General features: G+C 46.0%; 1 pseudogene; it reads left to right on the forward strand.

Moving 5' to 3' along the window:
* The first annotated feature begins 3,833 nt into the window (after positions 1 to 3,833).
* Positions 3,834 to 4,811, forward strand: LOC102460058 (olfactory receptor 6C75-like; annotated as a pseudogene).
* The last annotated feature ends 10,296 nt before the right edge of the window (positions 4,812 to 15,107 follow it).

The raw sequence follows: 15,107 nt of genomic DNA on the forward strand, positions 1-15,107 counted from the left end.
CAAGCTCTGAATATTGACTCTGTATTTGTATTTCCAAAGTAACTGCACGTAGGTAACTCCCACAAGGGAAAGTGCTTTCAGTCAACTCAAGAGTTTGGGAATGGCTTTCAGTCAACTCAAGAGTTTGGGAATTCAGAGTAACGAGCCATTAGGGAAAATCAGAAGCTTATCTGCCACCCGCTGAGTCTTCCTGAGAATGCCTCAGAGAGCCTGTGATTTTGTGGTTGTTATAGACTCTATGGGTGACCAGAGTGCGTGTCTGGACTCCATCTTGGGAAGTCTGTGTTTTTCCATAAACAGTTCTGGGAATACAGGTTTGAAACAAAAAGCTCTATAAGGCAGGGAGTGATCTCTCCTGTCCCTCTCCACTCCCCACACAAGAGGACTCCTGGAAAGACCTAAGGAATAAAGACTGGGGGATATGCTGGACCCAGGCTAAAGTAATTTCTAGCTCATGTATTTGAGCCTGAGAAATGAAAGCTGCAAAGCAAATGTGGCTATTGCCTTGAGAATCTGCCAGAGGGCTGGTATCATCAGTCAGGGTGCTCGTTTCTACTCAGTCTCGCCATTATGTTGTGCTTCTTTTGTTGTTTGTTTGTTTAGTTGCTGGTAATCAGCTTTGCTCTCTTTGCTCTCAGTTATAATAATTTCAACTCTTATTTTTTGTAAAAAAAAAACTTGAACAAGTGTCTAGGCCTTGGACAAGTATGCATATCACTCTCCGTATCGTAGGATAGGTGAACCGGGTTACACGTTCATACTGATTGGTGTTTCAACCAGGGCAGGGCAGTAGATAGCTGAGGATCTAGCACAAAAGCAGACAAACCTTGACCTGGCTCATATTTCTTCCTTTTGCTTTACCCCTAAATGTCCTCTAAGAGCCCAGTAAGCAATGGACGTGTGAGTGATGCTACCAGACAGTACTGATCTCCTGTGGCCTGGGAAATTCTCTGGTTCGGAACCAGTCAGGTCCCAAAGATGCCGGACAAGAGAGGTTCTCCTTGTGGTAGAAGAGAGAGGGAAATCCAATGGAAGCACTATCATCTTATGGCAGAACATCTGAAGGAAGGGCTAAGGAGTGAGTGAAGCTGGCAAGGGATGATGAGTGAGAAGGGAAAAGGCACCACCATTGAAATGAAATAATCTGAAAGAAAATGATTGTTTGTTCAATCCATGGAGAAAGTGTAGGAACATAGATGGGCTTGAACAAAACATGGCTAAGAAAGAGCAATCTCTCCGATTTAGAACATAAAAACCAACCATATCACGAGACCAAATGTCCATCCTGCCCAGTATCCTGTCTTCTGACAGTGACCAAAGCCAGCTGCTTCATACGGAAAGAAGAGAACAAGGGTGTATCTAAACTACATGGCTCCATCGATGGAGCCATGTAGATTAGATTGATCGGCAGAGGGAAATGAAGCTGCGATTTAATTAATCGCGGCTTCATTTAAATTTAAATGGCTGCAGCGCTCTGCCGACCAGCTGATGATCAGATGTTTGTCGGCAGATCGGGGCAGTCTAGACGCGCTGCAATCAACAAGGAAGCCTTTGTTGACCAGCGCTGGTAACCCTAGTTTTACGAGGCATACCTGCGCCAGTTCACAAAGGCTTCGTTGTTGACCTCAGCACATCCAGACTGCCCCGATCTGCTGGCGAACAGCTGATCATCAGCTGGTCAGCAGAGTGCAGCAGCCATTTAAATTTAAATGAAGCTGCGATTAATTAAATCACAGCTTCATTTCCCTCTGCCGATCAGTCTAATCTACATGGCTCCATCGATGGAGCCATGTAGTTTAGACACACCCCAAGAAGCAATCAAATTACCTATTTTCTATGACCTTTTCTCATATTCCGACACACAGTGACTAGGAACACTATCCCTGCCCATCCTGATTAATAGACTTTGATGGACCTAACCTCCATGAAGTTATTTAGTTCATTGACTCATATTGTGTGTGTTTTATTTTTAACAGAGTGAGTTTTATTGCTCACAAACATTTTGGAAATCAAATCATGGTCTCTCTTCTATGTGTTTTTATAGATTTCCATTTTTCTTTCATAACATTTATCATTGTACCATTACACAACATACCAGTATCAATGCACCATTGCCACTGCTGACGTAGAGACAGTTTACATGGGTGAACAATGAATCAGAGGGTGAAGAGATCAGACGGCAGAATATGGAAAGAAGCGTGTGGGGAGAAAGCACAGCTCTAATACCTTTTTTATAACAGCAAGGATCTGCTATTTCTATTTATATATGTTTGTATTTTATTGATCTCGACATTGGAAGAAATAAAGAGTCTCTTTTTGTGTCTCTATCAGTATTTTTATCTTATTCTGTACTTATAAATCTCCCCGTTTTTTTCTCCAGTTTTTCATTGGATGCGCAATCAATCTTCTGGGGTTTTATTTAGCAGGTCTAGTGAAGACCTGCTAAATTGAACTTAGGGGTTGCCCCCATCAGCACTTGTACTCCTGCTCTTTGTGAGAGTAAGGGAAGCCAACAGGAGCATTTGCTGTGTGGATGGTGATTTGACTCAGTTATACAATTAATGTACAAAAGCAGGGGGGAGTTGAGTTAGTCTGTAACTGGAAAATCTTTTAAAAATAGCAGCACCTTAAAGACTAATAAAACATGCAGATGGTATCACAAGCTTTCACCGGTGTAACCCACTTCTTCAAATGAATGGAGAAATAAAAGTCAAGTTCCAAAACAAATAGTGGTTGGGGGGGGGAGGGGAAGGGGAAAAATAGTAGTGAATTAGAGTGCTCATGTTACGTGAAGCCAATAGAGAAGGTGCAAATTGCTCTTAAGTACCCATTATTGGGTGGATAAGTCCTTAGGATGTGGAAGGTAGGGTGCTAGCCAGGTGATGTCTTTGTTTGTACCTTTGAGATGGGTCCCAAACTTGTAAATGAAGTTAAGTTCCAAAACTTCCCTGTGTATTTGGCTTGTGGAATTGGCTTGAAACAACATGGTGACCTTGAGATCCATGTCTGTGAGCCCATGCAGGTTAATGTGTTCTCCAGCAGGTTTCAGTGTGTTGCCTTTTTGGATATCTGATTTGTATCCATTAATTCTTTCCCATGGAGACTGTCCAGTTTGGCCAATATACAGGGCAGTGAGGCATTGCTACTGGAGTTGCTTATCTTAGGTCAACCTTCCACTCCAGTGCGGACCGGGCATTGAGGAAATACATATGAATCTGGTTCAACTTTTCATGGTATAATTGCAATAAACTAACAGCTCGTGGTGTGTGTTTGGGGGCTTTTTGTGGGTCTCAGCTTCATTTCTCAAATGGTTCACATTTTCTCTGAATCTGTTGGGACAGAGGACAGCTGGAGAGACCTTCATATGAAGCACAGACTCTTTGGTATTTTGGGTATTGCTGCTTGATCCAACCTAGTGCGTGTTGGTGTCTCCAAGCTGGGAATTACAACTCCCGGCTGCAGAGTGGAAGGCTGAACTCTAAATATCTTTCATTTCTAATCTAATCACTTTTGTCAAGTCTTCTACATTTTCCTGATATGACGCTGATATGAGGAAGATGTTTAAAATCCCAAGCTATAAGTCTTTCTTTAACGTTCAAAAGAGTTTAAGGGAATTAGTTGGGACGTTTCTGTCATTCAGTCAGGTTCCATGCTCTTGGTTCACCTACTTTGGAAGCTCTTAATGATATGAGTCTTCCTCTGTTTATGGACAGCATCATTTTTCCAGTAGAGAGATGCTGTGGTGTGAGGTTTGTGCCAGTGTAGCAGACAACACAATGTGACCATTTGCGCTCCATCAATATTTAATGGTTTTCTGTCTCTAGACACAACTTATGGAGAAAGCAGAAGGAAGAAACCAAACGTCCATCGTGGAATTCATCCTCCTAGGATTTGGGAATGGCCCTGAACTGCAGCCCCTCCTCTTCCTGCTGTTTCTAGTCATCTACATTGTGACGGTGGCTGGCAACATGCTATTTGTTGCACTAGTGGTGGCTGATCAGCATCTTCACATCCCCATGTACTTCTTCCTGGGGAACTTGTCCTGCTTGGAGATCTGCTACACTTCAACCACCCTGCCCCGGCTGCTGGCCAGTCTCCTGACTGGCGACAGAACCATCTCTGTCCAGGGCTGCCTGGTGCAATTGTATTTCTTTGGTGTCATGACAAATACAGAAAATCTCCTGCTCACGGCCATGTCTTACGATCGGTACCTAGCGATCTGCCACCCCCTGCGTTACACTGTTCTGATGACTGGCCGGGTTTGTTGCCTGCTAGTGGCAGGGGGCTGGATAAGTAGCCTACTGAGCAGCACCATAGTACAGATTTACTTGTGGCAATTCACGTTTTGTGATTCCAAAGAAATCGACCATTTCTTCTGTGATTTTTCACCCATTTTAAATTTGTCCTGTAGCGACACCCAGACACTAGAATTGGTGACATTTGTTCTTGCTGTCATAGGCACGTTTCTTCCCTTTCTCCTGACTCTGACATCCTATATTTGTATAATCATCAATGTCCTGAGAATCCCTTCCAACACTGGGAGGAAAAAGGCCTTTTCCACCTGCTCCTCTCACCTCATTGTGCTTGCAATTTTGTACGTGACTGTGTTAACTGTCTATGTGGTTCCAATACCCGACAGTCACAAGGTCCTACAGAAAATATTCTCTGTCTTCTACACAGTCCTGACTCCTATTATCAACCCTCTTATCTACAGCCTGAGAAACAAGGAGGTCAAAGAGTCCCTGAGCAAAGCTATTCTGAAACTAGCAGCTTACAGGAACAGGCACAGAATGTGAGAGGACAAATGTTAGCTCAGAGTAAGGTAGAGATGAATTGATATACATTCTTACATTTAGCCCGTTTGAGTTATTGAGAAAATGATTAGCCCTTCCTTCCTTCCTTCCTTCCTTCCTTCCTTCCTTCCTTCCTTCCTTCCTTCCTTCCTTCCTTCCTTCCTTCCTTCCTTCCTTCCGGATCTTAACATCTTTTGAGTTGTTCAGATTCTTCTGCACTCTCCCTGAATCCAACAATATTCATTCTCCACTGATTAGTACTTTCTCTGTTGTGTCCACACTGTCCTTTGACCGGGCAACATTTTATGTATATTTGGGAAAACAAACAAACAAAAATTAAAGTCTTTAGAGGTATGGTGTTCTCAGTGCCCTACTATGTGAAATTTCCTGCCCTTTCATACCTTTTGCAGGGTTAACAAAACTAAGAAATGTATATACTCTTACAGATATGGATATGTAAAATGCAAATATAAGATGTAACGCCACAATTTTCAAGGCTCATTAGACCCAACTTGCCTCCCTACCCAAATGAAAAAGAAATGAGTGAATTAAAACAAGCAGGAAATGAGCACCCAAAACCACTAGCCGACTTGGCAAATCTCAGCCAACATATTGCTCCACGGGGCTTCCTTGCCCGAGGAAGAAATACTGTAGGGTTACATCTAGACTACATCCCTTTTTCGTAAAAGGGATGTAAATTCGACGTATCGCAATTGCTAATGAAGCGGGGATTTAAATCTCCCCTGCTTCATTAGCATAAAAATGGCTGCTGCTTTTTTTCCGCACAGAGCTTTGTCAGAAAAAAGCGCCAGTCTAGACGCTGATCTTGTGGAAAATAAAGCCTTTTCTGAAAGATCCCTTATCCCTCTATGAAATAAGGGATAAGGGATCTTTCGGAAAAGGCTTTATTTTCCGCAAGATCAGCGTCTAGAGTGGCGCTTTTTTATGACAAAGCTCCGTGCGGAAAAAAAGCAATTGCGATACGTCTAATTTACATCCCTTTTACAAAAAAGGGATGTAGCCTAGACGTAGCCTATATGCATAAAAATGTTTCGCACTAGTTTGATGAAAAATTGAATTAAAGAATAAAAGCTCATGGTGTCTCCCTGGAATTTTTGTTCTTCTAACCCATTTTTTAGCCTCGTTTTTCTCCAAAATATATTCCCATTCTCCTGGTTGCCTTGATTCTCCAGGTTAGGTGCCAACTACTTCCCTGACCAACCATCCCCACCCTGCAGCTGTTCACTGAAGCAGTGCCATGTGGGTGCCTACACAGAGGTATGTATCATTTGTGGACTCATGGAAGCCCAAAATGAGTACGAAATGTGTCCCAAATGAGCATCCATTAAAACTTGCCCAGCCAGGGGTGGACAATAGTGTTTGATGTGGGGCACTCTAAGAATTTGGAAACTGGTCGGGGCCACGCTCTTTAATAATATTGATAGAAGAGATGCAGGGTCTGGGACAAAAGTTGTGTGCAGAAGGGAGCTTGTGGTAAGTGATTGGGGTCCAGGAATGTGTGGGGTATGGGGCAGAGTCTGATGAGATCGTATTATCATAGAACACTAGAACTGGAAGAATAGTAATAGAGATGTAGCTGTGTTAATCTGATCTTGCTGAAATAAAAACAGGACTATGCAGCACTTTAAAGACTAACAAGATGGTTTATTAGGCAAGGAGCTTTTGTGGGCCAGACCCACGAACTGGAAGGGACTTTGAGAGGTCATTGAGTCCAGTCCCCTGCCCTCACAGCAGGACCGAGCACCATCTAGACCATCCCTGATAGCTATCTATCTAATCTGCTCTTAAAGGTCAGGCTTTTTTTTCACAGAACTGCCAGAGAATTGAAAAATCAGGGGGTTCACTGATCTCTAATTGCCATCTTCTGCCACAGAGCAGCAGGCAAGACTGAAATACACCCTGAATGGGTTCTCCATCAAGGGCTGGGTGTGGTTAAGACATGGGTGTGAGAATCAGGACTTTTGGTTTTTTTTCCTAGAACTGCCACCTACTGCCAGTAGACAAGAAACTTTATCACAAACTAATTCGTCTTTCTAAGGACCGGGATGTATTGGAAACTGCGTTACAATGACAAGCTCGCACTTGCCCGCCTCCCCGCTTAGGGGACCAGCCTGCCTTGTAGAAACGTGGGGTCTGAAGACTAAGAAACGAACCCACGTTACATGCTGCAAGCTTCAATCCAGTTTTATCACTGGGCACAGGGCTGCTTGGGGGTTTCCGTGGTGACGTCCACCCGATGCCATTCAGGCCTGTGAGTGGTCCCTTTGTTTGTGACTAGCCCAGCTAGCCGGGACACTTTCTGTCTCCTCTCTTCTGGGGTTAAACAAAGAGTCCAACAAAGGAACAGAAATTCTTCAAACCCTCCCCCCTCTGCCCCCAACTCTCAAACCCCTCAGGGACCCCCCCCTTACCCCACTCCCAATAGAGGCCTAGACCTCCAAGCTGTGAGAGGCCAGAAGCAGCCTCCTGAGCCACCCGCCATGGCAGACCTGCTGGCTGGGAGGGGGTGCTCTGCAGCCCAGGAGTGGCCCCCACAGCCCTGCACCCCGCGTCACAGGTTGCAGGCTGGGAGGGAACTGGAGGCCAGGGTCAGACCTCGGATCTTCATCCCCTCCAGCCCAAACAGGCAGCAGGCCACAGGGGACCCCTGCAAGCCAGAGTCAGCCCTGGAACCTCATGCGCCCTATAGGCTGCAAGCCGTGGGAGGCACTGGAGGCTGGGACAGGACCTCAGAGCCTCTCCGCACCTTCCCAGGAAGGGCTGCAGGCCTAGGGTGGGTCACGGGAGGCCTGTACCTCATGTCCAAGTGCACAGGCTGCAGGGCCCGAAGGTGGGGTGCACTGCAGGTTGGGACGGACACCTGGAGCCTTGCACACCCCACAGGCTGCAGTCCATGGCCACTGTGGGCCAGGGTCGGCCTCCAGAGCCTGCTCCCTCCAAGGCCAGACTGCAGCTTGCTGGGGGCCGCTGCAGGATGCAGGTCACCCCCAGAGCCTCCTCACCAGAGAGCCTGCAGGCTATGCACGGGAGGGGGGAGCTGCAGGCCAGGGGAGCCCACAGAGTCTGCAGGCCATAGGAGTGCCCACTGCAGGCTGAAGGTGGCCCTGGAGCCTGCCTCCCCACCCTCCCACCCACAGACAGCTTGAAGGCTGCATTGTGGTTGCTGCAGGTCAGGGACAGCCCCTGAACCCTGCACCCCCCACCCTGCAGGCTGTGTATGGGGGGTGGGGGAGCACAGCAGGCCTGGGCTGGCCCCTAGAGCTCTAGCAGCTGAGTCCAGTCCCCTAAGCCTAACCCCCGGAGAGGCCACAGGCCACAAGAGTCTGTTGGCCAAGGCTATGCCATGGTGGTCACACCCACCAGGCACCTACCAACTGGGACCACAGCCCCGACCCTGCAGGAGAAGCTGCCAGCTGGAAAAACGCATCCCCAGTGTGCCACCAACCAGGCACCTTGACCCTCTACCACCACCCTGCCTTCTAAAACCCTCCACGCCCTGCCCTGCACACCCTGCGCTCCTCCACACATACAGCCTTCTGCCCTGACTCCTGCATCCCCTGATCCCTGCCCTGAGCCAACCACAAACCCACCCCCCTGCCCTGACTCACATCCCTGACCCCCCCCTCCTCCCAGGAGTGGCCTGAGGCTGGCCGCCGCAGCTGGCGCCTCAGGTGGAGCGCGTGATTGGCACCCACGCCTGCAGGGCTGTCAATGGACTGATGTCGTCATCAGGCACCTGATGGCAGTCAAGTCCATCGATAGCCACGGGCCACCCTCCCCCTGCCCCATTCCCACTGCCCTGATTCCTTGTCCCTCACTCCCAGCAAGGACTCCGACACTTCCAACCCCCTGCCCTGAGCCCCCCACCCCTCCCAACTCCTTGCCCTCACTGCTGTGCTACACACCCTGCCCTAAGCCTCGCACCCCACTGTGTCATTTAAGGTGACATCGGAAGAATTCTGATTTTCTGATTCAGACGGAGCGATCTGAATGCGCATCTCATGTTTGCAGCGGAAGTGATGTGTCTGCCTGTGCAATGTACTTACACCTGGGGAGAGCCCCTTAAGCAAGACGCTTCCATTGGAGGAAGGGGGTTGGGAAAGGACTGTAGATGTTAATGGGCCATTAGGGGAATCAAAGGGCCTGAGGAGAAGTTTCTCTCCCACTGGGTTCAGCTGCCAGAGACACTCCAGAGTCTGCCAATAATGGTTGTTGTGACTCTCCCAGAGCAGGGGACCAGGCCAAATGACGCCAGACCCCATCTTGGGACTTCTGCATTTCCCACACCCTTGTCGGGGAATCAAGTCTGAACAGAAAGGGTCCTGCCCCATCCTCACCCTACATAAGGCAGGGAGCGAGCTCATCGGCTGCTTTTCGTTCCCCACACAAGAGGAAACGGAAGAGAAACTCGGAATGAGTGGGGGGACGTGCTCGACAAAGACTAAAGGACACTCCAGCCTGTGTCTCGAAACAAGAGAAATCTGATCTGCAAAGCCAATGGCGCCTGCACCATGAGAGCCTGCCCCTCTGCCGGCGTCCTCCGTCAGGGTGAGGAAATGTTCTTTCCCGCTCAACGTTACCAGGGTGTTTTGTTTAGCGTCCGGTGTTGCTTATTTGTGGATAAGCTGCTTGGATCCCTTACAATGACTTAAAATCCATTTGTTTCTGGTTAATCTTGTTTGTAGTTTAATGTAATGTGCCTTTAAAGTGAAGTGTCTGAGGAAATATCTCTTGCTTTGCACAAATGTTCTTATTCTTCTACACATTGACGGAGGGCAAACTCAGCAATACGTACCAAATGGCCAGTGATTTGACCAGAGGAAGGCTGTACAGCTCTGGGATCCTAAACTGAGATCATCTGTGTTTCACAATACAGCTATCCACCTCCTCCTTCACCATCCCACACATTCAGCCTGTCCCCTGACACCAGCATTGCCTTTCTTTTCCTCTGTCACTGTGCAGAGAGAATTTTGTTGTGTGCACCAATACGGAGGTAATGTGGGGATGTGTTCCTCCCACAGAACAACAGCCCTATTTATGGTATAAATATTTTTGTAGATGTTAACATAGAGATTCATACTCCACCCAAGTTGGGCATTTCAGAACTCACTACGAAAAGAATTCAAATTAAGCACAAGAGAGCAGGATAATTGTGAAAGGCATAGCGCAGTCAACAAATATAATAAAAGCGCTTTTTTCCCCTCCGTTTCTGTGTGGAGAGAATTTTGTTTTGTGCACCAATACTGAGGTAATGTGTGGATGTGAGAGCCTGTATGTGTGTGTGAGGAAGAGACGTGTGTATGCATGGTGAAGAGACATAGAGACATTATGAGTGTGTGCGTGTGTGTGAGAGACACAGAAAGATTCAAAGTAGCTGTGAATGTAAGGAACAGTGTATAGTAATAGAGATGTAGCCATGTTAGTCTGGTCTTGCTGAAACAAAAGACAGAACTATGCAGCACTTTAAAGACTAACAAGATGGTTTATTATGTGATGAGCTTTCGTGGGCCAAACCCACTTCCTCAGATCAAATTGTGGAAGAAAATTGGAATGGCCAACTATACCAAAGGGATACAATAAAAAAAAGTGAACACATATAAAATAGACAAATCAGATTTTAGAACAGAGGGAGGATGAGGAGGGGGGGAGGTCAATGTCTATGATATTATCACCTCTAATATCATTATCTCATAGACATTAACTTCCCGACTCTTATCCCCCATCTGTTTAAACAGTGTGGCTGTGTCTACACTTCACCCCTTTTCCGGAAAAGGGATGCAGATGAGACAAGTCGGAATTGCAAATGAAGCGGGGGATTTAAATATCCCCCGCTTCATTTGTATAAACATGGCTGCAGCTTTTTTCCGGCTCGGGGCTTTGCCGGAGAAAAGCGCCATTCTAGACGGGATCTTTCGGAAAATAAAGTCTTTTCCGAAAGATCCCTTATTCCTCTTAAAATCAGGAATAAGGGACCTTTCTGAAAAGTCTTTATTTTCCAAAAGATCCCATCTAGAATGGCGCTTTTCTCCGGCAAAGCCCCGAGCCGGAAAAAAGCGGCAGCCATGTTTATACAAATGAAGCGGGAGATATTTAAATCCCCCGCTTCATTTGCAATTCCGACTTGTCTCATCTGCATCCCTTTTCCGGAAAAGGGGTGCAGTGTAGACACAGCCTGTGTGTGTGGAGGGGGAGGAGTTGCTGCTGGGGAAGTCTATGGGTGTGTCTAGACTACAGGGGATTTTTTTTTAAAGTGGCCTTTTTTCGAAAAAAATTCCCCTACATCTAGACTGCTGCCACATTCTTTTGAAAGTAAACCAAAAGAACGTGCCATTTTTTTTCAACCACGGAAAACCTCATTTTACGAGGAAGAGCATCTTTCTTCGAACGTACTCTTTTGAAAAAAGGCGCTATGTAATGCAAACTGTGCTTTTTCGACAGAGAGCATCCAGACTGCCTGGGTGCTCTCTTTTGAAAAAGAGGCTTGCTTTCTCGAAAGTACTGCTTGTGGTCTAGACGCTCTTTCAAAAGAGGCTTGTAGTATAGATGTAGGTCTATGAGAGCAAATACAATAGTGATATCATGAAGACATTTCAAAATCCCAGCCTAAAAGTCTTTACTTAAAGTTCAAGAGAGTGTAAGGGAGATAGTTAGGACATTTCTGGAATTCCGTAAGGTTTCCATGAGTTTTGCTCACCTATATTGGCAGCTCAACAAATTAATGAAATGAGTTTTCCACTGCTAATGGACCACTTCATTTTTTCTAGTAGAGTGAAGAAGCACTTCAAGGTTATTGGCCATATAGCCAATAGCACAACCTGACACCATGTGGTCCATGAACATTTAACACATTTCTGTTTCTACTTTCAGGCTATGGAGAAAGTGGAAAGAAGAAATCAAACGCACATCATGGAATTAATCCTTGTCGGGTTTGTGGATGTCCCTGAACTGCAGCCCCTCCTCTTCCTGGGGTTTCTAGTGATCTACCTTGTGGCTGTGGCTGGGAACCTCCTCATCACTGTGCTAGTGGTGGCTGATCCGCATCTTCACACCCCCATGTACTACTTCGTGGCCAATTTGTCCGCTGTGGAGATCTGCTACGTCTCCACCACCCTCCCCAGGCTGATTGGCAGTCTGGTGACTGGGGACAGAACCATTTCTCTGCAGAACTGCATTGTGCAATTCGATTTCTATGTTATCCTGTCCAATACTGAGTCTCTGCTGCTCACGGCAATGTGCTATGATCGGTATTTAGCCATATGCCATCCTCTCCATTATGCTGCTCTGATGAATGGCAGGACTTGTTTCCACCTAGTGGCCATATGCTGGATTATCAGCATTCTGATTGGCATCTCACTACACATTGTCATTTTGCAATTAGTATATTGTGGTCCCGCAGAAATTGACCATTTCTTTTGTGATTTTGCGCCCATGAAAGATCCATTCTGTGGTGATGCCCAAACTCTGACATTGTTGGCATTAATTTTCTCTGTTGTATTTATAGTTGTGCAATTTCTACTGACCCTTGCATCCTACACTTTTATCATCACCAACATCCTCAGAATCCCTTCCACCACCGGGAGGCAAAAAGCCTTTTCCACTTGCTCCTCCCACCTCAGTGTGGTCACAGTTTACTATGTAAGTGTAATTACAATCTATGCGGTTCCAAAGCTCAACCCTCCTGCGATCCTACACAAAGTAATTTCTGTCTTGTATGCCGTCTTGGTACCCCTGATCAACCCTGTCATCTACTCGCTGAGAAACAAGGAGGTGAATGAGTCCTTGAAAAAACTACTCTGAAACTGGTTGCTTTGGGAAAGAGCCATAGACTGAGAAGGACCAAATGTAGTAAAATGGAGATGAAATTATATTGTTTCTTGGCATATTTGAGTCCTTGAGAACAGGAAAACAGGGCCATACCTTATCGTCCTTACATCATCTTTCTTGCTTGCTTGCTTGCTTTCTTCTGCTACTCATCCACTCTACTACTTTCTGAACATTCATCTTTCATATAGTGAAGACACATTTTCTAACACCAAACCTGATACTTCAGGGAGATTTTTTGTGAACATACACATTTCAATGAAGCACTCTGCTTCATTAGTCCGAACATGAACACAAGTGCCCAAATTCTGCAAGGAGATTAGCATCTTTTGAGTGGTTCTGGGTGTTTTCCTCTCCCACTTAATCCAATGACATTTAAATTCCATTGACTGGGAACCTCTGTTGTCAATTACAACTCTGAAAATTTGGTGAAAAATTTTGCTTCCATGCAGACCTGTAGCTGGGTTTAAAAAAATGGTGGGGGTTTGGGAATTTAAGCCTTTTCATGTGACATTTCCTGCACAGTCATACATCTTTGCAGAATCAAGGAAATATTGAAATCCATGTCTTTCTCATTACTGATATCACTACAATATCAATGTTGATATAGGATGAAATACAGAAGGGCTGTGTCTAGACGGGCCAGTTTTTCCGGAAAATCAGCCGCTTTTCCGGAAAAACTTGCCAGCTGTCTACACTGGCCGCTTCAATTTCCGCAAAAGCACTGACTTCCTACTGTAAGAAATCAGTGCTTCTTGCGGAAATACGATGCTGCTCCCGTTCGGGCAAAAGTCCCTTTTGTGCAAAGCTTTTGCACAAAAGGGCCAGTGTAGACAGCTCAGATTTGTTTTCCGTAAAAAAAGCCCCGATCGCAAAAATGGCAATCGGGGCTTTTTTGCGGAAAAGCGCATCAAGATTGGCTTTTGCGGAAATGCGTCCATGCCAAACTAGACACTCTGTTCCGAAAAAGCTTTTAACGGAAAACTTTTCAGTTAAAAGCATTTCCGGAAAATCATGCCAATCTAGACGCAGCCAAGATGTAAGGCAACAATTTTCCGAGCTCAGAAGACCCTGGTTCCCTCACTACCTCAGTAAAAATATGTGAATGAATTAAAAGATCAGAAAATTAGCCCCAAAAACACAAGGCAATTTTACGAATCTCTGCCTACATATTTTCACAGGGGCCCTCCTCACCCAGACAGAAACGGGACATTCTTGCAATTACACTTTACCAGCAAAAGAGTGAAATCCGAGTCTGACTGATACTTTTGGTCTTTCTCCACAATTTTGTATCTTATTTTTTCAGTAAAGAAATCCTGATTCCTCCTCTCTCCTTTTAACTAGGTAGGTGCCCATTGCTCCCCTAATCACCCCCTACACTCCTGCAGTCCCCGACACAGGCCCCTGTGGGGTGGGTAGACAGAGGTATATATAGTTTGCGGTCTTCTCTATCAAGATTTGCATTGATGGATCATTGATTTGTACAGCGTGAGGTGATTCACGAATTTAACTGAAATGAGCTGGATATGCTTAGCAAAGGTCTATGAAAATCTTTCACGGCTTCCATGCTATAATACAGCTGGCTCTTTTATAATAATGTGATGGATAGGAGGTGACCAGGTGTCTAAGGGGTTAAACTCAGGTCGCTAGCAAGGGTGTTAGCAGGGGGCCAGAAGAACCAATGGGGATATGGTGCTAACATTTGAACTGTATAAGATACTTTGCCTGTTTTGTTTGTGTGGGAAAGCTAAGCCAGGAGACGAGAGACACAGTATGATTTACACCCAGGCAGGACTACTGTGCCTCCAAGGAATTCAGGGCATGGACGTGGATTGAACCAGAAAGGGATCATGAGTGAATAAAAGGAAACATGTACTTAATCACGGTTAGGGTTATTTTTGTGGTTCGGTTTGAACTGCTCTGCATGAATCCATGCCTCCTCTCCCCCATTCACTAAGGCTACATCTACACTGGCCCCTTTTTTGGAAGGGGCATGCTAATTTTGAAAGTGGGAATAGGGAAATCCACGGGGGATTTAAATATCCCCCGCGGATTTAAATAAACATGTCCGCCGCTTTTTTTCCGGCTTGGGGAAAAGCCGGAAAAAAAGCGTCTAGACTGGCGTGATCCTCCGGAATAAAGCCCTTTTCCGGAGGATCTCTTATTCCTACTTTCAAGAGGATCGGGCCAGTCTAGACGCTTTTTTTCTTGCTTTTCCCCAAGCCAGAAAAAAAGCGGCGGACATGTTTATTTAAATCCGCGGGGGATATTTAAATCCCCCGTGGATTTCCCTATTCCCACTTTCAAAATTAGCATGCCCCTTCAAAAAAAGGGGCCAGTGTAGACGTAGCCTACCATGTGCCACCAAACACTTTTAAAGTCTTGGGCTGTGATATTATGTCATGCCCGAACGTCTGGAAATGCTGCGCAAAGGGGAAAGGGGAACTGAGGGTATGTCTACACTACCACCCT

This window comes from Pelodiscus sinensis, chromosome 30, assembly GCF_052426305.1.
Source record: "Pelodiscus sinensis isolate ZL-2025 chromosome 30, ASM5242630v1, whole genome shotgun sequence".
NCBI classification, from domain to species: domain Eukaryota; kingdom Metazoa; phylum Chordata; order Testudines; family Trionychidae; genus Pelodiscus; species Pelodiscus sinensis.